Source organism: Halichoerus grypus, chromosome 7 (genome assembly GCF_964656455.1).
Source record: "Halichoerus grypus chromosome 7, mHalGry1.hap1.1, whole genome shotgun sequence".
Taxonomy (NCBI): domain Eukaryota; kingdom Metazoa; phylum Chordata; class Mammalia; order Carnivora; family Phocidae; genus Halichoerus; species Halichoerus grypus.
Genome location: NC_135718.1, coordinates 71,979,504 through 72,004,661, shown reverse-complemented (window position 1 = coordinate 72,004,661; position 25,158 = coordinate 71,979,504). Strand labels below are relative to the sequence as shown.

The following is a 25,158-nucleotide window of genomic DNA, read 5'->3' as shown; positions in this document are numbered from 1 at the left end:
AAGGAGGTAAGCTCTAGCACGGCCGTGCTTTTTGGCTATTTTTGTTCAATGCTGCATCCCCAGTGCCTAGCATGGCTTCTGGCACACACTGGGCACCTCAGTAAAAGCTAACTGAAATGAATTAAAAAGACGTCGATTCCACAAAAAATTTTTTGTGGAGTCTGACAGAAAAGGCTGTTAGTAAAACCTATCAGACTCCCCCTATGTCAAAAAAGGAAAGAAAGAAATAGGTCCCTCTGTTTACAAAGCGACACAAAATACTTCTCATAGTGAAGGTTATGTCTCCTCAGTTAACACTGTCCTTTAGCACAGCTATCTTCTTCCAAAGCAGAGATACACAAATTGAATTTTTCTTTCTCAGAGGGACTTAAGGTATGTGATAAAGATGGTTCCAGAAACCTCTGAGCCAGCCTCCCAAACATCAGCCCTAGAGCAACAGTATGCCTGGAAGACACCCATCCTAAATAATACTTTGACCTGCTTAAAATAGTTAACGAGTTAGAAATTTTAGTTCATTCCATACTGAAAAGCACTTGACAGATATCCTACAGTTAAAGGAATAGGCTCTCATTGGGTCAAGAAAAAACACCTCCCCTAACAAGTTTTCAGAGTTCTGGGTCGGGCTAATTATAGACGGTATTCTTCATTTGTGGGGCCACCGCACCTGACTTGTGGTCCTGGCCGCACACGCGAGTGTTTCAAGGATGAATTTGTCAGCCACAGACTTCTATTTCAAGCATCTGCAAGCCGTTGTGGTGTGTCACCAGGAAACAAACGAAGTAACAGGTGAGCCGTGTGTGTGTGTGTGTGTGTGTGTGTGTGTGTGTGTGTGTGTGTATTCCGCATCCGAAAATGATTTAAAGCTACCAGCTGGGCCACGTGGAAATCCAGTCTCTGCTGCATAGGGCTTGAGGCAGCGAAGTTACTGGACACTGGGCCAGGCTTTTTGAGAGGCAAGTATCAGCAAAGTATGTGTCAGGTAATATTTTTTATGAAAACATAATTCCTCCCTTCTCCCAGCATCCCATCAAGTTTTGCTCTGCCATTGGTTGCTGGCTGCGGTGTAGGTAGCCAGGTAGCCGAAGATGCGGGTGTGCTTTAAGTCAGGAGGAGGACGGAGAAGACAGCGGGCATCCGACTGTCCCCCTTCTCCGGGTCCAATCTCGGGCGGGGTGGGGGGCGGGGAGCCGTGCCGGGCACGCGGGTGGTGAGTTGCAGCGGCCTGGGCCGGAGTCCCGGGGAGCATGCGCAGTAGGCCCGAAGCCGGAGTCAAGGAGAGCTCTGGCGCCATCTAGTGGCGGCGTCCCCGCCGGCGGCCGGGAAGGAACTGCCCCCCCACGCCCCGCTCCTGGGTGCGATTCGGAGGAACCGAGATTCTGTACAAAGCACGGAGAGGGCCAGTGGCAAAGTAAAAACACTTGAACGTTTACATTTTTATTTATTTATTTATTTATTTATTTTTTTAAGACAGTCTTCTTTTTTTTTTTTTTTTTTAAAGATTTTATTTATTTATTTGACAGAGAGAGACACAGTGAGAGAGGGAACACAAGCAGGGGGAGTGGGAGAGGGAGAAGCAGGCTTCCCGCGGAGCAGGGAGCCCGATGCGGGGCTCGATCCCAGGACCCTGGGATCATGACCTGAGCCGAAGGCAGACGCTTAACGACTGAGCCACCCAGGCGCCCCGAACGTTTACATTTTTAGAGGGAAATAAAATTCAGTCTGGAAAATACACCAGGATAACATTTTGTCAAGTTTGGTCTCTGGGCCCCATAAATTGAAATTTTATATGGGAACATGCCAAATGAGAGAATGTAATACAGAAAAAAAGTTGGAAGGACTGCTGACTTGTCAAAGAAGAGGCTTCATTCCAGTTTTATCTTCAGAGTGCTTCAGAGCAACCTATGTTTTATGTAAAAGGGGAAAAATAAAATGTGGTGGAGGATTTCTTTAACTCCTTAACTTCCAGTTCTGTGCAAAAATAGAGGGGCGCCTATGGTGGAACAGTTTTTGGAATCAGAAACTTGGAGCCTGGGTCCCAGATTTGCAACTTCCAAGGAACTTAACTTCTTTGAGACTCGGTTGATTCATTTCCAAAGAGGATGGTAGTATCTCCTCACAAGGAGAATTAATCTCCAACCACACCTAGTGTTACTGTATCTGTGCCCAGCACCGTTGCCTGGTCCCCCACCAGTCCTGTGGGTGCTCCTCTCCGCCGCAGGCTCCCCGGGCCCCATCTGCTTTGGACCACTCGTTGACCTTGCTCCAGCCGTTCTTCCTGTCTCCTGTATCATTTCCCCCTCTCTACTAGATATTTCCATTAGCACAGACATGATCTAATTTATCCCATTTTAACCAAACCTCTTGACCCTTTGTCCCCTGCAGCTAGCACCCCATTTCTCCTCACTTTTGTATTATAGCAAAATGTCTCCAAAGGGCTGTCCATACCTGCTGTCTCCACTTCTCCCATTTTCTCATGACCCACCCTATCAGACTTTTGTCCTGGCCCCTTCACACAGGCTACTTTTGCCAGGGAAACCAGTGACCACCTTGGTGCTGAATTGTGGGGTCAGTTCTCAGTTTTTTTTTTTTTTTTTTTTAGATTTTTATTTTATTTTAGAGTGAGTGTGCAAGCGGGGATGGGGAGAGGGACAAGCAGACCTCGTGCTGAGCATGGCGACCGATGGGGGGCTCAGTCCCAGGACCCGGAGATCATGACCTCAGCCGAAATCAAGAGTTGGACACTTGGGGCGCCTGGGTGGCTCAGTTGGTTAAGCGACTGCCTTCGGCTCAGGTCATGATCCTGGAGTCCCTGGATCGAGTCCCGCATCGGGCTCCCTGCTCAGCGGGGAGCCTGCTTCTCCCTCTAACCCTCCCCCCTCTCATGTACTCTCTCTCTCTCATTCTCACTCTCTCAAATAAATAAATAAATCTTTAAAAAAAAAAAAAAAAAAAAGAGTTGGACACTTAACCAACTGAGCCACCCAGGCACCCCCAGTTCTCAGTCTTTATCTGCGATGGCCTATCAGCAGTATTGGACAGTCACTCCCTTCTGGGAACCTTTTGTGCTCTTGGCTTCAGGACACTACACTCGAGTCTTCTACCACACTGGCTGCCATTTCCCACTTTCCAGGGCTCAGTCCTTGGATGTCTTTGCCAGTTATGCTTACTCCTTAATAATATCCAGTCTCAGGGCTGAAGATAATCTGTATATGCTGGTCCAGAGTAGCATTTCCAGCCTTGGCATCACCCCTGAACTCCAGACTCAGCTAACTTCCTGTGTGACCATCTCAGACTTAGCGTGTCCAAATTGAACCTTTTTTTTTTTTTTAAAGATTGTATTTATTTATTTGTCAGAGCGCACAAGCAGGGGGAGTGGCAGGCAGAGGGAGAAGCAGGCTTCCCATTGAGCAGGGAGCCCAATGCCGGACTCCATCCCGGGACCCTGGGATCATGACCTGAGCCGAAGGCAGACACTTCACCGACTGAGCCACCCCGGCGCCCACCCCCCAATCGAACTTTTGATCTTCCCGTCCAGACTTGCTATCTCTGGGGTCATCTCCATCCTAGTTAATGAATGGTTCCTTCAGGCTTCCGGATGCTCGGGCTAAAAATGTCCCATCATCCTTGATCCCCCCTTTTTTTTTTCCTCTCACACCTCACATCCAGTCTGTCTGGAAACCCTGTTGGCTCTGCCTTCATGATATATTCAGAATCCAGTCATTTCTCACCACCTCCCCTCTCACTCTTGTCCTGCCCCCACTTTATCTATTTAATGCCCATCTCCTCCACAAAAATGTCAGCTCCAAGAGGGCTGGGTTCCTGTGCACCCCCAGTTTTGTGTGTCGCTATATCCGTGGGCTTCAAACCATGGCCTAGTTGGTGCTCAATAAATATTGGCCAGTGGATGAATGAATGAATGAATGAATGAAGCAATTGGTGACTAGCAGGTATTTAATACATGGTAGCAATCGTTTTACATTGTCCTTCTTAGATACCTAATTTCAATAGGAAATTAAAAGAGAAAATGGCACCGTGAAGGAGCAATCAGATATATCCATTTATAATATGTCTATAGTTTGCTTTAAAACACTTCAGCAAGGGGCTCCTGGCCGGCTCAGTCTAGATCTCAGGGTCGTGAGTTCAAGCCCCACATCGGGTGTGGAGCCTACTTAAAAATAAAATAAAAATAAAATAACACACTTAAGCAAGAAGAGAAATACATGAAGCCAAGCCAGCAAAAGGTAAACACGGGTGAAATCGAACCAGTGCGCGCGTTTGTTATACTGTACTCTTTCTACTCTTTCTGTATGTTTGAAAACTTTAATAACAGAAAAACAGAAAACATGCTATGCAGCTTTTGTGGGAAAGTCGCAGCAGTAGCGTTTTTGCAGTGCGGTCGGTTCAAAGCGAACTGCCCGGCCAGGGCTGCCCGAGGAGCCGGAGGACCGGGCGCCCCGCCCCGCTCCCGGGCGCTCAGAGAACCGCCCAGACGCTTGGCGGGGAGGGGCGCGGTGCTGCCTCCACACGGCTCCCCGGCTCCCCGAGTGGCTTCTGAAAGGGGACGAGTCGACCTGAATACCTGCTGCTCCTCTGAGACACGCAGCTCTCAAGCAGCTCAGCTCTTGTAGCCGAAAGGCTTTCGGTGCTGGGCCACATTTACAGCTTTTGAACTTGGGGGATGAAGAAAATGGTTAAATCTCAAAGGCCTGCTAGAACTACCCTCCGAAGCTAACCCAAAATGAAACGGTGACTCTCCCTCTGTGTGGCTGAAGCAGGGTAACTCGAGATGGAATCCGGTTTAGGGTGACTGCCCTTTGCGGGTGGTCACGAGTGGTGTTTTTTTTCCTGGCTTCAAAGTAAATTCTGGGAACAATCAGTCCAATTTGTCCATTTTATCATTCTCTCTAGGTTACGGGGTTTGGGGTGATATTTTTTCTCATAGTTGCCTGTATTTTTCAAAATTTCTTCCTTCGCCCCATATCATTCTCACGGTAAGAGAAAACGAAGTACGGTTTTTTGGCTCTACCTACTGTGTCAGGTGGGACGCTTTCTGCTGCGACAACAAATCCAGATCAGACCGAAGCAGACGGGGGATCTGCTGCTTCATAAACAGGGTGGGCGGGTGGGTTTCAGGCACAGCTGGGCTGGGGCTCCAGTAATGCCCCTGGACCTGCTTTCCTTGTCTCTCTTCATCCTGCAGGCCTTGCTCTAGATTTAGCTCCGGCAGATGCTTCCCTTGTGGTCCCATCACAGCCGTGAGGGCTTGAGACTTGTATCTTTCCAACTGCAAGTCCAGTGGGAACAGTCGGTAGCCCCCCGATTCCTGGCAAAATGCTCTTAGTCTCTCCTTGGCTCCTCTGCCCACCTATAACCCAGGGCTATGACAAGGGAGATAGAAAATCTGACTGGCTTGTGTCTGGGTTACATGCCTTTCCCCTGAGGTGGAGGTGGGACCCCCCCTTCCCAAAGTGCAGGGGCTAAGAGTAGGGAAGCCTAGTTTCCTAGAGGGAATTTGGTATCCAGTTAACAAGAGGCAGGGGTGTAGATGGCGCATAGCCAGAAAATCACAAAGGCTGTCTTCCTCCCTACTCCAGAAATGATTTGCAATAACCCCAGCACAGAAAACTTAAGCTAAGGGAAGCTACTGTAATTGAGCCCAGAATGGATCTCTGAGCTTCCTGGCAGCCAAGGCCAAAGGCAAAGTCTTGTTCACAGACTGCTAGCTCATCAGGATTAAGCAGTAAGGAAGGATCAACAACTGACAAAATGTTCTTAGGATTCCAAGGCTCATATTATCTATTTATTTATTTTAAAGATTTTATTTATTTGAGAGAGAGGGAGAGGACGGGGGTGGTGAGAGGGAGAAGCAGACTCTCCGCTGAGGAGGGAGCCTGACTTGGGACTCAATCACAGGATCCTGGGATCGTGACCTGAACTGAAGGCAGACGCTTAACCTACTGAACCACCTGGGTGCCCCTCCAAGGCTTATTTTAAATTGGCCTCTCCCTCTGTTTTCTCTGTCCATCTCCAACATTTCTTACTGTTTTATTTTTTGTCTTGGGCAGTCTTCACCTTCTTCTCGTGCACTGAGTGGAGTCCTTGTCCCGTCTCTCTGCCTAGAGCCACCATATGGCCTGCTGCCCTTTCTTCACAGTTGAATAGGAAACTACCAGAACATCCGGGGGCTTGGATCAGCACAGCGATCCCATTTCACCCTGTACTCCTGGAAGGGAGGCAGTGAACCTGAACTTGAAAGGCTAAAACTCCACTGCCTTCAGATCAGCAGTCAGCCAGAAACAAAGGGTCGAGGGACTTGGAATTTAGTTCTGTTTCTTCTGGAGTCATCTACAACCCCTCCCCCCACTCCCTGACTCTCCCTTTTCGTTAAAGGAATGAGCTGGATCAGATGGTGACGCCAACATTCCTGCCTGCCTGTAGAAAGTGCTTTGCGCAGTGGGAAAGCGGAATTCTCCTCCTCCCCGAAACCCATGTCACGGTGTCTTTTGCATCAAAAAGGTTTTCTGAGATTTTCCTCCCAGACCACATAGTTTCTCACAGATCCTGAGAGTTTCACACTCAGTTCTTTTTCCTGTGTTGACAAGCGGAGGAAGTACAGCTGCGGAGGCTGGGCGTGGCGCTGGCCCCTTCTCGGCCCTGCTCCCCCCGGCCTTGTCTGTTGATGAAGCGGGAGCCGAGCCAGAGCGGCCAGCAGCTGCAGATGTTGAGGGGAGGGCTGGCCAGAGGGCTGCTCATTGGGGCCCCGCCGGGAGCCTTCCTGACAAATGTCATGGTGGCTTTGGGAAAAGAAAATGTTGACCTGATGATTCCTTCTCCCCACTCCGAGGCTTCAAGTTTACAAAGTAGCTACAGGGAACTATTGATCCTCCCAAAGTGAGGCAGAGAAGGGCACCTTTTGGCCTTACTACCACTTGGGATATTTTCTTCCTGAGATTGGCCCTATTTGCGCCTTTGTAATGGCCAACATTCCCCCCCCCCCACACACACACTCTGGAAAAGCCAGATAGGAGGCTAATTTGACTGTAGAAAGGAAGTGATTTGTAACCTTTCCTGTATGATCTGATCAGTCTCTCTTCTATGTTATTCTTATGGTCTGGACTTTAGTATTATGACTTGCAGTGGTATGGTGGTCTCGTGGGCTTTTTGACTCTGGTCCTTCTACTTCGCAGAACATTACGTGAGGGGGCAGCAGCTAGCTGCATCTCCAAGGTGAGGACCATTGCTCAGAATGGGCCTCAGGTATGGCAACGCGCTGCTGGGGAATAGGATGTGACCTGGTAAGCATATGCCTTAGGTCGCCTGCCATGGCAGAGGGACATCCCCACCATAAAGAACATTTGTCGGCTGCTTTGTCTCTCCAGGACACAATGGCTTTCTTCCAACCCAGACACCCCACTAGGGCACGATTTATGTTATATACTTAGAAGCCTTATTTTAAAAATTGGATTGCAAAGTAGAGTGTATCTCATATGATTCAACATGGTTTTTCTTTTTTCCAATAGTTTGTATGAGTCTATTACAAATGGGCTAATTCTGCTTTAAACAAAAGGTCTTTTATTATGCTAACCGATAGCGCATAAACACAGATGAAACGTTTTCTCCCTGAGAATAGTTGTCAGTTCTCAACGTAAAAGAGTAATGAACATTTTCACTGGTGGCAGTAACTTTGACTGTTGTCTGGTGAAAGAAAATAATTTGGCAGCATAGCAGGTTTGTGCTTTGCCTTAGCAAGTGGTCACTTATGCAATTGTCCGTTCTGGGTCTACACCCAGGACTCTCCTTCAGTAGAAAAGTTGTAACCATTACACTGAACTCAGGAGACTTCCTTTAAACAAGTAAATGTTTCCAGTTGACAAGGGCAATGTACACATGACTCCAATTAGTGAATATACTAAGAGCTCTTTCCTATCTGTGATTTTAGCTGTGTTAGCTAAGAGAGAAAAATTTCTCCCTTTGTCTTCCCAATTACTCATCTCCAATGAAATTCCTTACAGTCAATTCACAGGCCTTTAGGGATGATCAGCTCATTTTTAAACGTTGACTAAAAATCTGCAAACAGTGTATTTAAGCCCTGTGGGTTAGGATAATGCCCTCAGAAGTTTAGCTTATAACCACTCTCATGGGTTGTGTTCCCTGCATTGTCTTCTGGGGGTGCACGTGGGAAGAACTCAGTGATCAATGTAACCTTTGGATTTCTTTGGGAGGAAACAGATCTTTGTTCTAGCACTTGACACTCATTACAGAACTATTAGGAGAAGACGAGAGAGAGAGAGAGAGAGAGAGAGGCAGAGAGACAGAGACAGAGAAATGCCAGTGTCTGCACAAGATCATGGCCACTCTGGGCTAAAAGCTTCAAGTGTGTGTGTGGTGATTGAATTTATGTGTCAACCGGAGGGTGTTTTTGGATGAGATTAGCATTTAAATTGGTGAACTTTGAGTAACACAGATTACTCTCCATAACGTGGTGGGCCTCATCCAGTCAGTTGAAGGCCTGAAGAGAACAATAAGACCTGCGTCTTTCAGTAAGAGGGATTTCCAGCAGATGGCCTTTGGACTTCATCTGCACCATGAGCTCTCCTGGATCTTGAGCCTGCCATCCCATGCTGCAGATTTTGGCCTTGCCAGCCTCCATCGATCTATGAACGAATTCTTTATAAGAAATCTCTTTGTATGCATATCCTATTGATTCTATTTCTCTGGAGTACTCTGATTAGTATAGTGTTGAGACTGGCTCATTTGTGCAAGACTGCAGACTTTCAGTCAAGGAGACCTTATAGATGAACATCTATGGTCTTCCTTGAAAACCTTCTACCAAAACCACCCCTCTGGTCTTTCCCAGAAGCACCATCTTGGTGTGTGTGGGTGCCATCTAGTGCCAGATATAGGTACTGCAGAGTCCTAGCCTGGCTTCCCTGTTAACCTCACCTGCAGGACCCGTTTCTTTTCCTAAGCACATATGAGAAGACATGCATATTTATGTGCATCATTCACTCTTTTATTCACTCAACAAACATTTAGTGAAGGCTTGCTTGTGCACAAGGAAGGTATTGCAGCAGATGCAAAGAAGCAAGTGGTCTCTCCCCCCTCACTGAGCTCATAGTCTCACTGGAGACAAGGAACAAAAGCAGGTGATTATAGTCACGGGTGCTCAGGGCCAAGGGAGAAAGGTGAACAAGGAGCTGAGGCATGAGCGATGGGGATTTGAGGCCGGGCCACCATTTGATGGAGTGTTTACTCTGTTCCAGGCATGGTGTTGGCTCTGGACATAGAAGGGTCGTGGCCACGTCCCTCCAGCAGCTTTTGGGTGAGTGGGCCCATTCTCCTTCCCTGCTTGCTCCCTTCACAGTGGGTGCATCCTGTAGTGAGCGTAGATGTGTTGGCCAATAGCAGAAACTTAGATTCGAATGACATTATCTCCTTCGATTTCCTGTCTTTATGCCTGAGGAGAGGTAGCCTCAGGGAGGTGTACAACACTATAGTGAAGACAATGGGTTTTGAAGGTTGACTGTCCAGGAGCAGATCCAAGCTCTGGAGATCTTCCCTTAATCTCCTTGTGTGTTCAAGACAAATAATAGTATTGCCCTTGTAGAGTTATGTTATGGGAATTCAATGGAATTCAATGTGATAACATGCATGGCCAGTCTGAGTTTTTTTGTTGCAAGCACCAGAAATCAAACTTCATTAAGTAGAGAAAGGATTTCTTGGAAAAATATCAGATAGCTCACAGAATTGAGGGGGGAGGCTGGGAATGTTTCTGTTAGTTTCTATTCTCTCTCTCTCTTGCAAAGCTCTTATGTTTGTCCCCTCTCTGCAGAAAGACTTTGCTTCCCAGTCCTTATGGAGGAAGGCAGGACTGCGTCCAGCTCCCAAGCATACACTTGTCAGGTTGGTCCTCTAGGAAGAAACTGAATCTCTCAGCAAACCAGATTCCTGGGCAGGTATCCTGAGCAGCCTAGCTCAGGGCCAGTGGGAGGCAGGACATGTCCCCCTGGCCGCCTGAAGCTTCCCTGCTGGGGCCGCAGAGGACAGCTCTGCATGGTGGGTTGTGCTGGTGCCAGTCAGGGTCCCATCAGGTCGGCTCTGCGACTCCTGTCCCAGGCAAGGGAGCCGAGTGTCACAGAGGCATCCAGTCTGCTTCCCAGGGGACACCTGAGTCTTCCTGAAAGCCCCTGTGGCTCTCAGCCTCTGCGTCCTCCATTTGCTCATCAGGATGTTCGGCCGGGCCGTGTAGCTCCACCCTTGTGTCTTCTTCCTCAGCCCCTGGCTTTTGAGTGCTCTGGTCGCACCGGGAGCCACTCCTAGCCCTCGGCCAGTGGGCTTCCTGCTGACGTGTGCCCAGGACTGGGTACGGGCAGGCCTGGCCTCGGCCCTGTTTGGATGTGACTACCCACAGACAGCACAGTCAGTGGCCGTTCTGCAGGCACAGAGCACCAGGGATGACTTCCTTGCATCTGCCAGAATGTGGCAGTAGTTCTTGAAAAGTTCTTGAAGGCCCTGCACTCCTAAGCTCCCAGCAGGACCTGTGGAGGCTGCTGCTGAGGGCTGCCTTGTAGGGATGGGGTGAGAGTGTCCCCGAAGAAATAAAGGGCTGAGGTCGGGAGGGGCTGGGCCTGGGGCAGGAGTGATCCCCTCTCTCCTCTCAGTGTCTGCTCTGGGCAGGACTGACTAGAAGGAGAAAGAGGAAGCCGTTCTGGTCCCATGCCTCCCTGCCCTCTACTCAGAACATCAGCATTTCAGCCTTTTTCCCTCACCACCCATCCCTCTGTCGTGGACTCAGATGTCCCTTGAGACTCGTGGGTGCTCCTTCAAGCCACAGATGTTGGCATTGCTGTGTTGGAGAAGCCACCTTAAGCTGATAATGGTTACCACTTACCAAGCTCCTGCTGCATGCTGGCTCAGAGGGTGGGGGTGTTAAGATCTGACAAGGGCGTGCAGCAGACGAGGTCCACCTGGCCTCCAGGCTCTCCCCATTCTCTAGCCGCTGCTGGAAGAATCTCTGCCAAATTCAGGCCCATTGGACAGTCCCCCTAGCAGGAGTGGGTGGGGAAGGCCGGGGCTTCCGAGGCTGTGCTCCACCCCAGAAGCAGGCTGGCTTGGCCCCGTCTCCTGCACTGTCTCAGGCCTAACGACGGGCCTTTGCCCACCTCCCCTGCCCATTCCTTTCCGGTCTGGCCCCATGCTAGATGCTGAGGCTGCCTCCAGGAAGATACTGTTGCGTCCTGCCCTGTGGCTGGGGAAGGCCCACTTGGGGCCCTTACACTCAGCCTTGTTGTGGGGTTGGGCCCTCCTCTGGCAGGCAGCTCAGGCCTGGGGCCTGTGACTGTTAGAAACAAAATGATTCTTTAGAGCAACGTTTGTCTTTGTTTCACTCATTTGATTACACGGTATGATGACGTTTAGGTGAATGTGTTGGGAAGGCTGACTTAGGGTCAGCCGGAGGCCTGGAGACTCTGGGAGAGGCCAGCGCTCCGGAGCTTGCCCCAGGTGGCTCTGGGCCTTGGAGAGGCAGCCTCTGTCCTTTATCCGGGGCCGGCAGCAGAGCTGAGCTGTGTTGGCACTCAGCTGAGAGAGCGTTCAGCCTCCTTCCTCTACAGCCGATCTCCAGGCCACGAGCACTGGAGTGATTCAGTTGCCGTAGTCCCTTCTCTGCGGGAGGTTCGGGGCTGTGGGCCCCCCAGGTGAACATCTCCCTTGGGAAGGTCGGGGTGCCTCAGGTGGCCCGTGCTGCTGGCTGCTGGTCAGCGTGTGAGGGCCGCGGCTCCTCCCCTGCTCGGCGGGGCAGCGGTGATCACTGAGTGCCCGTGTTCCCGCCCATCGGGGTGCTTTCGGGGCTTGGAGAGGCCAGCTGGTACTGTGCGGGGGAGTTGGGTGCGGGTGACGCAGGCAAGTAATCGCACATTTGGGAGGCCGGGGATGAGGATCCCGGACACGATGCCCGGCGACGCGGAGCCTGCACCGCTCTCCCTCCCCTTCCAGCCCACAGGCAGAGGTGCTAGGGCATGAGGACAGAGTGACACAGCCTGTCTTGCTTGGGGTGATTATGGTCCCAGTGTCCTAGCAGGGGTTGGCTATGGGGGAGATGAGGGGCTTCTTAAAGTCTGTTAATTTTTTTAATGGCAGATGACTGAGCTAAGATGCTCTCCCCCTGAGAGGCAGGGTGGATGGGGGGTGCGGGGTGCCTTGGGGTGGAGGCCTTGGGGCGAGTTCTCAGGGCTCAGCCACTGTGCCTGTCTGAGTAGCGAGTGTGAGAGTGTGCATGTGAGAGACACACACACAGGCAGAGAGACAACATGGCTGCAGCGGGGCCCTGGGCCCGGGTTCTGTAGCGGCTCCTTTCGAGGGGGTGAGGCTGCAGCACTGCGATTCCTCTTCTTGACCTGGGAGCTGGCTGTATTCCAGTGATGGCAGAGGGGAAGGGGCCCCGAGGGTCTGTTCCCCGCCCTCCCTGCTGCAGTCATCGGCGTGGGCACCCGGGCTCTCTGGGCTGAGGAGGTGCTCAGTGGGGTGCAGTCCCAGTCCCAGCAGGGTTGAAGCTGGCCACCAGCTCTGGGGCCAGGGTGGGGGTGAACTGGGGCTGGGGCAGGGTCCGTGGGAACAGCGAGAATTAAGAAAGGGATCTGAAGGGCAGGGCCCGGCATGGAGCATCTGGATGAGGGGGTGGGGTCAGTTCCAGCTCTCTATTCGACACTTAAAGGTCAGGCACTGGGGAGACCTCACTGAGAAGAGACCAGTTCCTTTCCTGTTGGGGCTTAGAGGCTAATAAAGCTGGGGAGCATGCCCGGAGGGCATGGGGGAAGTGGGGCCTCTGTCAGCAGCGGAGGACAGCTGGACAGCCCTGGCTGAGAGTGCCCACGACCACCTTCCCGGAAGACATTTCCTGCCATCAGCTGAGGCTGTAGAGGGAGCCCCGACTGGCCCTGACGACCTCGACTCTGTGTTCCTCTGGCTCTCTGGGCCTCAGTTTCTCCATCTGTAAAATGTCATTTGAGGGATTGTTAAGAGGTTTAACAGAATATACGGCAGTACTCTAGTGGTCAGAGCACACTGTGGAATTATGAGTTCAGCAGGCTCAACTTCAGCATTCTTTTTTCTGAGACTCCTGGAGTCTCACCATCCAAGGAGGACGCTGCCGTTACACGGCCCGGGCCTGGCATGCACAGACGGGAAGACTGAGGTCAGGGGGTGGCTGTCCTCTCTGTGCCCTGTCTTGTGGGGCACGATGCATCACCACCCAAGTGATAAAGGGTGTGGAGAGGTCAGAGTGTCCCTACTCCTCTCGAGGGGCTGACGTGGATGGTGGAAATTGAATGACAAATCTGGCCTCCAGGGTGGGAAACTTCCCAGTCATGGGGCCTCCTGCTCTTCGCAAGACAGAGCTGCGAGTGTCTTCAGATCCCAGTCCCAGGTCTGGGTTGGATGGGGTGACGGCGCTCCTTGCTCCGCGACATCCTTTTGCAAATCAGATGCTTCCCCGCTCAGACAGCAGATCCTCAATAAAATCAGTAACATGCGTCCTGGCTGTCCCTGCCGGGACCGCATTCATCTTTACATTTTTGCCACATCATTGGCTCTCGTGACAGCTCAAGATGGTTTTCTGCTTCTGAGTGTCCCTTTTATTAAAAGACTTCTGAGCCCCACAGCCGTGCTACCAGCGGCCCCTCTGCGCCCCCAAGCCTTTCCATTCTCCCAGCTCAGCCTCTGCCTCCTCGCTTCTCCCACAAGTCTTTCCACATCATTCATTTTGACATTTAAAAGTTTCCAAGCTTGTTCTGAAATGCCACAAAACTGCCTTTGTTATTTGCGGGCTTCGGAATGCTGAGAATCCCAGGACACTGGGCAGGAGGGCCTGCCTGCCCCGGGCAGGGCAGGGCGGGCAGGGCGGGCAGGACGGGCAGGACCAGAGGGCCTGAGGCTGCTGGTGCAGGGAGGTGGGCTTCCCAGGCGGAGAGCGGGACTCCTCCTGGCCCTCCCTCTACAGGGCCACCCAGCCTCAGACGCCGCCTGTTTCCTGGCCTTCTCTCATGCCCATGACTCCAGGCTCTAGTTTTGCTGTTCCTGAGGATCACAGAGTCGCTCCAAGTATTCCATCTACTCAGGAAGAACACTCTTACTGACCCCATTGCGAGATTTCTTCACCTTCTGCTTGGTTCCCACTCATCACACATCCTCCAGTGTTTAGGAGAGAATGTAGGGAAAGCAAACCTGGACATGTTTGGGTCTCCAGTGGTGGAGCCTGTCTTCTTATGCGGGCCTAAGTGCTGGGCCCGTTTTTATAAGATTTCCCGTCCAATTGGCTACGGCCAAAGGTGCCATTTTGCAAGCAATTACAACAATCTGCTGGTCTGTGGAAGTGCCAGGGGTACAGGCGCAGAGGGGGTGGGCAAGCCCGGGCTGGAGCTGGCTCTGCAGGCAACTGGAATGCCATGTTCTCTCCAGCCTGCTACCTTCCTGGGTCTGTGCCTGAGCAGCACACAGCATTCTTCACAGAGCGCGCACCTCTTAGAGTTTGCAACACTGTGCACGATTACGCAGATGCTGCAACTACGTTTTACTTTGCCTCCTGAACACAACTGCACTCACACTCACAATCACTCTTCCTATAGCAAAGCACATTTTACTGCCAGAAGGAAGGGAACAAAACCAGAGTGAAAGACAGTGCTTACCAAGAAAGGACAAATCTCACACCAACATCTTCACTGCACACCGACGAGAAACTGGGGCGGCGGGTGTCAGTTAGGGGACCAGCGCTTTTGAATCAGAGCCCCTCACACTTCTTCAAGTGCTGGCACGAATCTCTAGGGGTCTTGTTAAAATGCAGATTCTTATTCATCAGGTCTGGGGGGGTTTGCTGAGAGTCTCCCTTTAGCAAGCTCCCAGGTGAGTCCAGCCCCTAGTTCCACCTTTGAGTGGCGAGAGTGTGCCCTGTACTGGGCTAGAAACAATCCTGTGGTTGATTCGTGCCCACGAAATACAAAATTAGGTAAAAGGGTTATTTTGTATCAATTTTCCAACGAGATTCTCCATTATTGTGTGGACGGGGCCATAGCTGTCAGAGACCGCTGCTATCCTGCCAGGGGTTAAAGGCAACCAGGCGCCAGGCCCCTCTGTAGCCCTGCCTGCTTGTCAGACTAATGGCCCCGGGACAGTCCCCATCATCCAGGCCCAGCACCCACAAGACCAAGAGAGGCCGGGGGTTTCAAGCCCAGCTGCCTGGACTTTGCTGATCCCAACAGCCACCTGCCCCTAACCCCCCATTCCCTCCTTCCACCTCTGAGGCCAAAACCAAAAATGAAAGCCCAGCAGATGTGCGGTGGGAATCAGATGTGGCAGGCCTGGCCCGTCGAGGACATGGCACACTCAGGAGAGGGAGCCATGATCGGGTGGAAATTGCTGTGATCTTGCTGGTGGTGTGGGCAAGTGGGATGGTGAGGACGAGTCGTTGGGTGCAGGTGTAGCCATGCACGTGTGTGGGGTTGGGCTGAGGGCTGAGGAGTGAGGAAGAGGAGGGTGGCATGGCTGGGCTGGGACCCTGACACACCACTGTCAGGCCCACAGTGGGACGTGCATTTGACATCCTCACCCCGCACACACATACCTATGTATCTGAAATCAGGGTTTACATAAAAACACGCAGCCTTACTAAGCACATGACACCCTTTCATTTTTTTTAAAAAATTCTAAAATTCTGAACTACCCCCCTGCCCCAGACCTGATCCTCTAAATTGATTTCAGGGCCCACTCTTGAGTCATGACCCAGATTTTGACAAATAGTCAAGTACCTTGCAAGCCTTTCCTTAAATGGAGACTATGTGATTCTTTAATCTATTGTGGAGTAAGGCACAGGTCTTCTTTAACATGAGAAGATGTCATTTAAGAAATAAGCACTTAAAATTGTGAGATCTTAGTGAGGGGATCTATTTCTTTGGTAAACTCGGAGCATCTAAGAAAATGGAAGAATGAATGAACTAGCATATTTACAGACACTTAAGTCCTTGGATGGAAGATTTCAGGACAAATAAATTAAAAAAAAGTATTATTGATAGGTGAGATCCAAGTAGATACAAATAACAAATGTTTTTGAAATTAAAATTTAGAGTAACAGGATAATATGATTGATTTATAAATAAGTTTTGAATACAGAAGTAATGGAAATGACAATAATGTCAATATTTACTGAGTTGTTATATGTCTACTCTATTAAACATTTAATTCATAAGATACTTCATAAGATAATTCATAAGGACTTGGTCTATTTAGGAACTTCCCTTTATTTTCCAAAACAGAATATGGCTCTGGGGAGATGAGGTGTATTGCCCTGGGTTGGTGATCTTGTTTCTTAGAGCCGGGAAGAAGTCTTTTTGGTTTTTTAAAAGATTATTTATTTGAGAGAGTGAGAGGGCAAGCACGGGGAAAGGGGCAGAGGGAGAGGGAGAGAGAACCTCAAGCGGACTCCCTGCTGAGTGTGGAGCCAGACTCAGGGCTCGATCTCATGACTCAGATCATGACCTGAGCTGAAACCAAGAATTCGATGGATGCTAAACCAACTGAGTCACCCAGCCCCCCCGCCCCCCGCCCCCAGGAAGCAGTTTTTAGATGGTCTTGTTCAGAGCTTTTAAAGTTTTTAACGGGCAATATATTGTAGGGGAACATGGTGAGGGTGCAGTAGGGAGCAGAAGGAGGGACTGGTGCTCTGAGCCGCTCTGTCCTGTGATCCAAGATGGCTGTCTTAGCTCCAGAGAGACCAACTTTGACCCAGTCGGATCCAGTTTCAAATTCTGGGGAGGGGAATCAGATTGGTTCACCTCGTACAGTCCACTGTCGTCTGGGTCTGGGGTTGTGAAGTATAAACACGGTGTTAGGGCCTCAATTCTGCCGGCGTGGCGGATAGTTCAGAGAGTCATGGTCTGGGCAGATATCTCAAAAGCAGCTACGATACTCTGGAACCCTTTGTTAAAATAAGATATTACCTAAGAGCTACACATGTAGGATGGATAAAGACAGAGTTGTTCTGGTAAAGGGTACGGGGACCCAAGTCCTACCAAACTGGCACCCCTCCCGGGGGGGGTCTGGGAGTGTAATTTTGAAAACTGTGGATCTATTTCTACCTCCTGTTTTTATAGAAAAATGAGGCTAGAGAGTGGTGTCGCCTCCTCAGAGGTGTCAAGGCTGGTCACTCAGAGGCGACCTCACTGCAACCGAGAGTGTCAGGGCTGGGATCAGCACCAGGGTCCCCGGCTCCTTGTGGAATGTCCGCTCTCCTTCTCGCTCCGTTTCCTCACTCCCAGTTACGCAAACACACCACTGCTGGGAAAGCCTTTTGTTTCTTTTAGATTCCTCTTTCTAGAAAGGAAACCACTTTTGTCTTTCTAAGGTGAGTTGATTTTGACTTGCAGAGTTAAAAAACAAAAAACAAAACCCCCACACACAGTGAAGGTAAATGGGACGCCAGAGAACGACTTGTGTCCCTGGCCAGGAGTGTGGCTGGAGGGTGCTGATGGGGCCTTCTCACCAGACCGAGTCCTGCCCAGCACCCTGCAATCCTCCTTTCTCCTTTGAACGGATTCAAGGGTGTGGTAGCACAGACAGGCTTGTTCTGGTCAGTGACTGTGTCTCAGGTTGAAAATGTGCTGTGGTGCCTCCCAAGGAATGGCGACTTTTGTCCTAGATGCCTCCGTGTTTGGGCAGAGAGGCTCAATGAAGCACCTTGCAGGAACATGCTAAACTTGATGGCCCGTTTCCATGAGAGTTATTACACATACACGGGGGAGATTGCCTCCTCGCCTCCTGGCATATTGTTCTAGGGAAGGGTACTTGGCTGGCCGCTGGTGGGTAGCAGGCAAAGTCCCATAGCTCCTCTGTCCACCGGGTCAGCTTGGGCTGTCTGGAGGCTCTGCCCTGCGTCTGCACGCAGAGCCACTTGATGGCACTGTTAGAACTGCAGAAAAGAGGCTGCCTCCCTTGAAACAGTCCTCCCCCCCCCCCCACCATTCTAATCCTCTCCAAACTGTCATTTCCACCCACCTCCTTCCAAACAGAGGCAGAATAAAATCATTTCCTAGCCTGTTCCTGCTGGCATGTCCCCCACCCCCTGCAATCCATTCCTGGCTGGGTGCGAAGATTTAGTAGCCCCTCTGCTCTCTCTCCCACCCCTGTGCTCCCATCCTTCCAGCCTACTTTCCAGATCTTTATCATTCTCTGTGTCTCGGGGGCCTCTGGGGTTCCAGGCAATCTACCAGAGGAGAAAGGGCCATGAAATGCTTCCAAGAACCTGGGGATCTAAAGGAGAAAGCAGAAGTGCATGGAATCCTTCTGGCCACAGGACTTGTTTTCTAGAAGAAAGAAGCAGTTAGCCGTAGGGGGAGAGCAGAGGCTGCGTGGAGAGGGGTCACTGGGAGAAGGTGCTCGGGAGGAATGGGAGGAATGTGCAGACAGTGCAGGAAATGGGCTCTCTCGGGCGGAATCTTGGCATTAGGTTGCACAGATTAAAGGCTTTCTGTTCTTGGCTTCCCAGCTGCCACTGTGTCAAAATCCCCCTCGACCCACCAGGTCAAGGGTGAGGGGGGGCGTGGTCATAGGCGACCCTTGCCTTCATCCCTTGTTTTGGCCTCTGGTTCCCTGTTCTTGAGGCCACTTCCTCTTTCTCAGAGATGTGAGGTGGGGGGACCATGAGCTAGAAAAGACGGGGAAAACCCCGCTGCCCCACCTTGGCACCCCAGACCTCAGGTCCACCTGGCACAGAGTGACCCACCGCTTCCCCAGCCTGCCTTCCCCGGGCTCCCGTCCTCAAGAGGAAGGAGAAAATGCCATTGCTTGGGAGGAATTAGCTGTAAGGAAAGCATTTTCCCCAAACAATTACCAGGAAATACTGTCTTGACTGATATTCTCGGACGTGCGGACATGGGCTACCCTCCTGGCAGAGTTATTTGAAGGCTTGTTAAACCACGTAAATGCTGATGAGACGGTCCCCCAGCTCAGAGTGGCCCACACAGCACAGGCCGCCGAAGCCTCCTGGTTTCCCCTTGGGGGGTGCTGGGTGTGCGCCCCACGTTCCTCCTGCCAGCCAGCACCGACTTTGAGTGGGGACCCAGGCCCACTCGCCCGCCCAACGGCAGGTGGGAGGTCATTCTCTGCTGACTCAGGCCCCGACTGGGGCAGGTGCATGCCTTCAACCCCATGAGTAATACCCGGCTTTTCATCTTCAAAGGGCCTTCCCAAGATTAACCAATTAGTCACCCCCCAGGAAAGCTACAAAGCAGGCTATTAGTGTCTTCATTAAGCCCGTGGTGGGGGAGGGAGGTGAGTGGAGTCTCCACCCCAGGCCAGTGAGAGTCTGGGTTTGGGCACAGGTGAGCAGTTGCTCGGGATGTCCCAGGGTGTCGGAGGATGTGTGGTGATGATGAATCAAGAACATGCTAAAGTGGAGGCTGGAGCTTCTTGCTGGGCAGAAGTCAGGGATGGCTGGGAGGCCATGGCGGGGGGGGGGGGATGGGAAGGATCAGAGGGTTTTGGGCTGAAGGAAGGGTGTCTTGCTGAACCCAGGGCGAGTAGATGCAAAGACAGGTTGACACAAGTGTACCTACGGAGGGCTCCACCGTATGTTCTAAACTTTCAGAAATTGGTGCTGATTCTGCCCCGCTGAGCCATCCAGATATTTGTGAAATGAGTCTCGGAACACTTTCTTTTTGTATCTGCGTGAGGATTGTGAATGACTAAAAATGATCAAGCAATGTCACTAAAGCACCTGACAGACCAGAAGTGTGATGTGACAGCTTGGAAGGGCCAGAGGTGAGTGTTCGTCCAGGTCACTCTGAGCCATGGGTTTGCCCTCTTTCTGATGCACAAGGCAGGCTAGAGTGTCTCAGGAGATAGGGCTGTGTCCTGGTGACAGAGTGAGAACCGAAGCACCTTCTGGAAGCCAGACAGCAGAGCAATCCTTTCAGTCAACCCTGTCTGCAGCTGCTTTTTATAAACTTGGCATAAATATGTGCTTGGGAACGCCAGGACAGTGTATCTGGAAAATATTTGCTACCCTTCGAAAACACACACACACACACACACACACACACACACATGCTTGGAAAGGAAAAAAAAAAGAAGCACAACAGAAATTGTGCATAATACAGAGTGGCTTCACTTGTGGTTTTTTTCCATTACTTCCTCAGTTCATTTTTCTGCTGCCAATTTTAGAAGGCCATAAGTCATAGTTGTTGTTAAACTTTGTCAGTTAAAATGTAACTCTAAGAACGAGTCATATGATATGTTGTAGCCAAATAGCCTTTTGGAGGGAAGTTGTCGTGGAAGGCACAGCTCACAGTGAGTCCCCGTGTCCCCAGGTCTCCTCCAGCGGGTGTTACGCACTGTGCCCACCAGCGGTCCTGGCCCTCTTGGACCCAGAGCTTTCCTTGTGTCATTAATGCCACGCTCCAAAGGGCCACTTCTCAGAAGAAAGGTGACATGATGAGTCCAGTTTCCAACATTTACTCCGTGTGACCCAGGAGCAGAATGTGGTCTCATTAAGGGTGATTTGTTACAAACCCCCCACTTTGTTCCCCTAGAAATGATGGGATCCACTTTCTCATAAACCTTGACCCGGCGGAGTCTGAAATTAAGAGGCCAAAAGGGAGGAGTTGGCTCTTGGAGGCTGGGAGCGCCCAGCTTCTTCACATCTGCCCAGAGGAGCAGCAGACCCAGGGTTGGCAGGCAGCCCGGCCTGTGCCTCTGGGCTTCGGGGCCTCACGCTGGATGGGCAGCCTTCTGAGGGCAGGGCCCTGGCTTTGCCCAGCAGTCCTGGTGTTGGAGGCAAGGCCAGGAGCACAGTCCGCGCTTACACATGCTTGTGCTTAAAACCGAGCTCAAAGACAAACACCAGCAAGGCTGTGGGAGCAGAATCGGCCTGCTGTGTGGCAAGGCAGGTGTGTTTGTGTGGGGGCGCTACTTGTTCCAGTCCCATCTTCTCCCTGTGCTTTCCTCAATCTGACTGTCCACGGAAGCCCCCTTGGGGTGTCAGAAGAGAGCAGGGGAAGCCGGGGTGGGGATTAGGGAGACTTTCTCAGTGGCCAAACTCCTAAACTGTGAGGCAGGGTGTCCTCCTTGTGAGGCCATGCCAGAACCGGGACTGTTGTTCTGAAAAATAGATCATTGCTTTCATCCATGAGCCCATCAGGGAAGTTGCGGGAAGGACTGACAGGTCTGATTCCAAACTGCCCCTGACTTGCCACGTGACTTTTGGGGACGAGCAGGGCCCTCACAGTTGCTGAGTGCCCATCTGTCAAAAGGGTGCTCAGACCCCATCTGCAGTGTGGGGGGGACACACTCCCCGTACGTTCCACAAGGTACCTTGATAGGGAATGCAAAGGCCATTTCACTTCACTTCACTTCACCGAGACTGCCCCGCTTGTCTTCTGGACCTTCTCTCCTCCTTCAGGGCAGGAGCCTTTTGTTCATTTATTCATTCTTTCATTCATCCGACAAATACATACGACAAAGCTCCTGTGCTTGGGGCTCTGCACTGCCGCCGCATCCATCAGTGAGCAAGGAAAGTCCCTGTCTTCATGGTGTTTTCATCCTAGTCGGGGAGACAGGCAGATGGATGTGGGCCAGCTCATCCCACAAAGAACTTTTGCATAAGATGCTGACTACAGCAATGAAGAGGAGGAACAGATTGCTAAGAGAGCACACAACAGGAAAGATGACTTGTCTGCAAGAGTAGCTGAGGTGCCCTTGGATTTGCTGCTTAACCTCCCAGAGCCTCACCTGTGGAATGGGCACACCGCCATTGGCTTCACGGGGCTGCTGTGAGAAGTGGGGAAACTAATGGACGTGGAAAAGCGCTTTGACAAGTGTTGGCGGCTCCCACAACTCTCCTGGGTCCCTAGTAATCCAGCACCAGCTCCATGTTCTGCCTTCTCTTCTGGATAAACCGATTTAACAGTCCAACCTTGCCTGGACAAACAGGGGAAAAACCCATTCCAAAAACAACTGGCCTGAAAACCATTGTCTTGGGAGGGAGGTGGAGAATTGACATGCATCCAGATCCTTTGGCGCGGTCTCATTGCTGAATACAGCGTCCTGCTGCGGCCTGGAAAGAGCACACGTGGGGGACAGGTTCCGATCTCCCTTCCATGTGTGCTGCATACCAAACACCGCTCTGCCCTCTGGCCACAGCTTCTCAAATGCTCTGTCTGCAGAGACATATTTAAAAGACTCAGGAAGTGAACTCACATTTTTTTTCCCTCCCCCCTCCTTTTCCAGAACAGTGCAGCCTTCCTGGAAGAAAGCAAACAAAACAAGTGTGACTGTTTAAAAAATGATTGGAAAACCCGTTCTGAACAGTCCGGCTTTGAGTGGCTCTCCTGGGCGGAGGACACGTCACCTGCCGCTTCCTTCTCCCCTCAGCCTGAGGGTGTATCTGTGGGGAGGGGGCGGGGCAGCCTGGTGGCCTTGAAGGAGGAGGGCTCTGACGGGTGAGCAGGCCCCATGATCGGGCCCCCTCACACACCCGTGTGCACCTGACACGCACAGACACGGATGGGAGCCCACGTGTGTGCCCCTGAAATCAGAGCATTCTCTGCCTCCAAAGCGCAGCCAACGTCTGTCCTGCGTGCGGGTGCCTATTTTGGGTTTCTAGGTGTTCTCGTTTGATTTGTGGCATTCTTGGTGCTGTTATTAATAACACCATTGGCTGCACGGAGGCTGAGGATGAAGCCTTTTCATTGCAGCCATCTGGTCAGACTGCTTTTCCTTTGATGAGGGAAAAACCTTTGCCGTGTTTCAACTGGAACGCTGCCTCCCAATTAAGGTGACAGCAGATGCTGAATGGCCCGGTCTTTGCAGGAAGAGGATGCTCAGCCAGGCTCTAAAGCGCCGGCTCTGTCTGGGAGGGAGCTGGCCTCTCGCATCGATTGTGCTTTGGCGTGCCGAGCAGGCTTCTACTCGAAGGGACTCGGCCAGGAAAGCTACCGTCAGGTGTTTACCAGCGGGGCTGGCTCTGCACTCAGGTTTTCCATTGTCAGGCGGTGACAGCGATGCGTTACAGACACCCTCAGGAGACGTTCCTCTGCTTTCATAACAATGAAGGTTTTTTTTTTTTTTTTCTGACTCATCTTCAGAAGATTGCCCCCCCTTCTTCGTTTGAAAATAAATATAATTAGTAACAGGCAGACGTACTGTATATAGCCAGCCCTTCCGATCCGGGAGAGTTAAAATTAAATGTACATGCTCTTTGTTGTTCACTGTCTGCTAAATGCCTCGCCACCCGCTCTGGGGAAGCGGCAGCCCTTGGGTGGGTGCTGCAGGGAGAGAGGCCTGTCGGGGCTCCGAGCCCAGCGCCCGGTTAGAAGCGGAGACGTGTCGTGGGCTGAGTGGCCGTTGTCCCCTTGTGCTGCCCCAGCCTGGGCTTGTCTCCATTCTCCCCCTCAAGCTGCTCTGGGTGGCGCCGGGATATGCCTGGTCGGTGCTGGGGCAGTCGGAACCCCCCTGCTCCCCCCCCCCCAACCAGAGCAGAGAAAGAGTTGCCAGGTATGGTTGTCATGGTAACGTGGTGGCCGCTGCTGGCTGGCGAGGGGCACCTGAGCGCCTGCAGGTTAAGATCTGCTCTCTCCAGGCTAGGAGCCAAGACAGCGTTCCTTTGTTCCCAGCTCCCTGCCTGTGAGGCTGGCACCGGAGCTGCGGCCCCGCCCCCCGGGGCAGGAGCTCAGACAGGTTATCCCCGGTAACTCTCGGCTCTCCTTCCGGACAAAAGGGCAGGCTGGGCGTTTGGTGGCCTCCGTCCAGGCCCACGGAGAGCTCATATTCTGCTGAAATCAGTGGGTCAGGCAGGCCCAGGAATGCACACACACACCCCTCGTGGGCATATTCTGGGCCCGTGGCATGGCTAACAGGCTTGATGAGACAGGCTTGGTGACACGGGGAGGCTGCGCACCTCCTGCCCCCTGTCCCTTGGGCGGGCAAGGCGGTGACCGGATGACTAGTTGGCCTGGATCGATCGCAGCGGGCGTCATCTGAGCCACAGGCACCTTCATCCAAGTTGCTCAAAGTGTTTTCCGAGCAAACAGTTGTTTCATAACACCCGTGAGAAGTAGGTGGGGTGACAAAGCATTCTTTGTCCCTGTCTTACGGATGGGGAAATTGAAAAGCTTGCCCAGCCAGGTGGCGAGGCCAAGAAGGGAAAGAGGGAGCTCTCCTGCCCAGGGCTCTGGGGCGCAGAGGGCCGGGATCTCAGCCTGGCTCTCGAGCCAGGACGTGTCCTGTCACTAACTCCTGGGGGTTCTGGGGTGGGCGGGGGGAGGCCCATCGGAGAAGGCCAGAGGTGGAAGAGGCTCTGGCTTCTCCCTCAGCACTGAGGGCCCTCCGGGAACTCACTGCCTGCCCTGTGGTCTGAGGCGTTGACACTGGCCATTGGTGACCAGGAGGTGTCAGTTGTCTGGAAGTCACTGGAATCTCAGAGGTGGTCAGCAGATACCTTTTGAGCATCCTGTGCTGGCCCAGGGATTGTTCCGGGCACCGGGGGTACAGCAGTGAGCAAAGCTCCCAGGGCCCCTGGTCTGTGGATCTTGCAGGAGACAGAGAATCAACACAGAACATTAAGAAGAAGTCATTTTGGAGAGTGCCATGTGCCACGAGGAAAGCACAGATGGACATGTGCTAGAGACTGGCTGGAGGGGAGGCTGGGGAAGAGGGGCAATCTTAGGAGGAATCAGAGGAGGAGTCTACAGGGGCTAATCCCACAGGAGGAGGGGAGCCAGCCCTGGACAGCATTCCAGAGGGAGGGGAGAGCTGTGCAGTGACCCCGAGAGGGCAGTGAGGGTGGCTTGTCCCAAGGTTAAGGAGAAGGTCGCAGCTCCTGGATGGTGGCCAGGGGGGGATGCGGGGACCTGGTCATGGGCCACGGGGCCAGGTGTGATTCTGGATGCAAGGGGAGGCGGTGGATGAGTCAGGACCTCTTGGAGAGGTAGCACCTGACACCTTCTTCTGAAGGACTGGATGTGCGGCGCAAAGGAGAGGGTAACGGAGGATGACTTCTAGGCGTTTGCTTGAGCTGGAGCACAGGACTGTGCATTAAGGTGGGAGACTGAGGAAGAGCGCGTGGAGGGGAGACACAAAGAGGCTGGTCTTGGATGTGGGGAGTTTGAGATGCCTGCT

At 52.0% G+C, this 25,158-nt stretch overlaps 1 long non-coding RNA gene across 1 annotated transcript; it reads left to right on the top strand.

Moving 5' to 3' along the window:
• Window positions 1-9,181: 9,181 nt before the first annotated feature.
• LOC118546036 (uncharacterized) lies at window positions 9,182-23,245 on the top strand. The gene is made up of 3 exons (XR_013449768.1): window positions 9,182-9,322; window positions 9,833-9,903; window positions 19,631-23,245. It is a non-coding gene; the product is annotated as an uncharacterized LOC118546036 (long non-coding RNA).
• The last annotated feature ends 1,913 nt before the right edge of the window (window positions 23,246-25,158 follow it).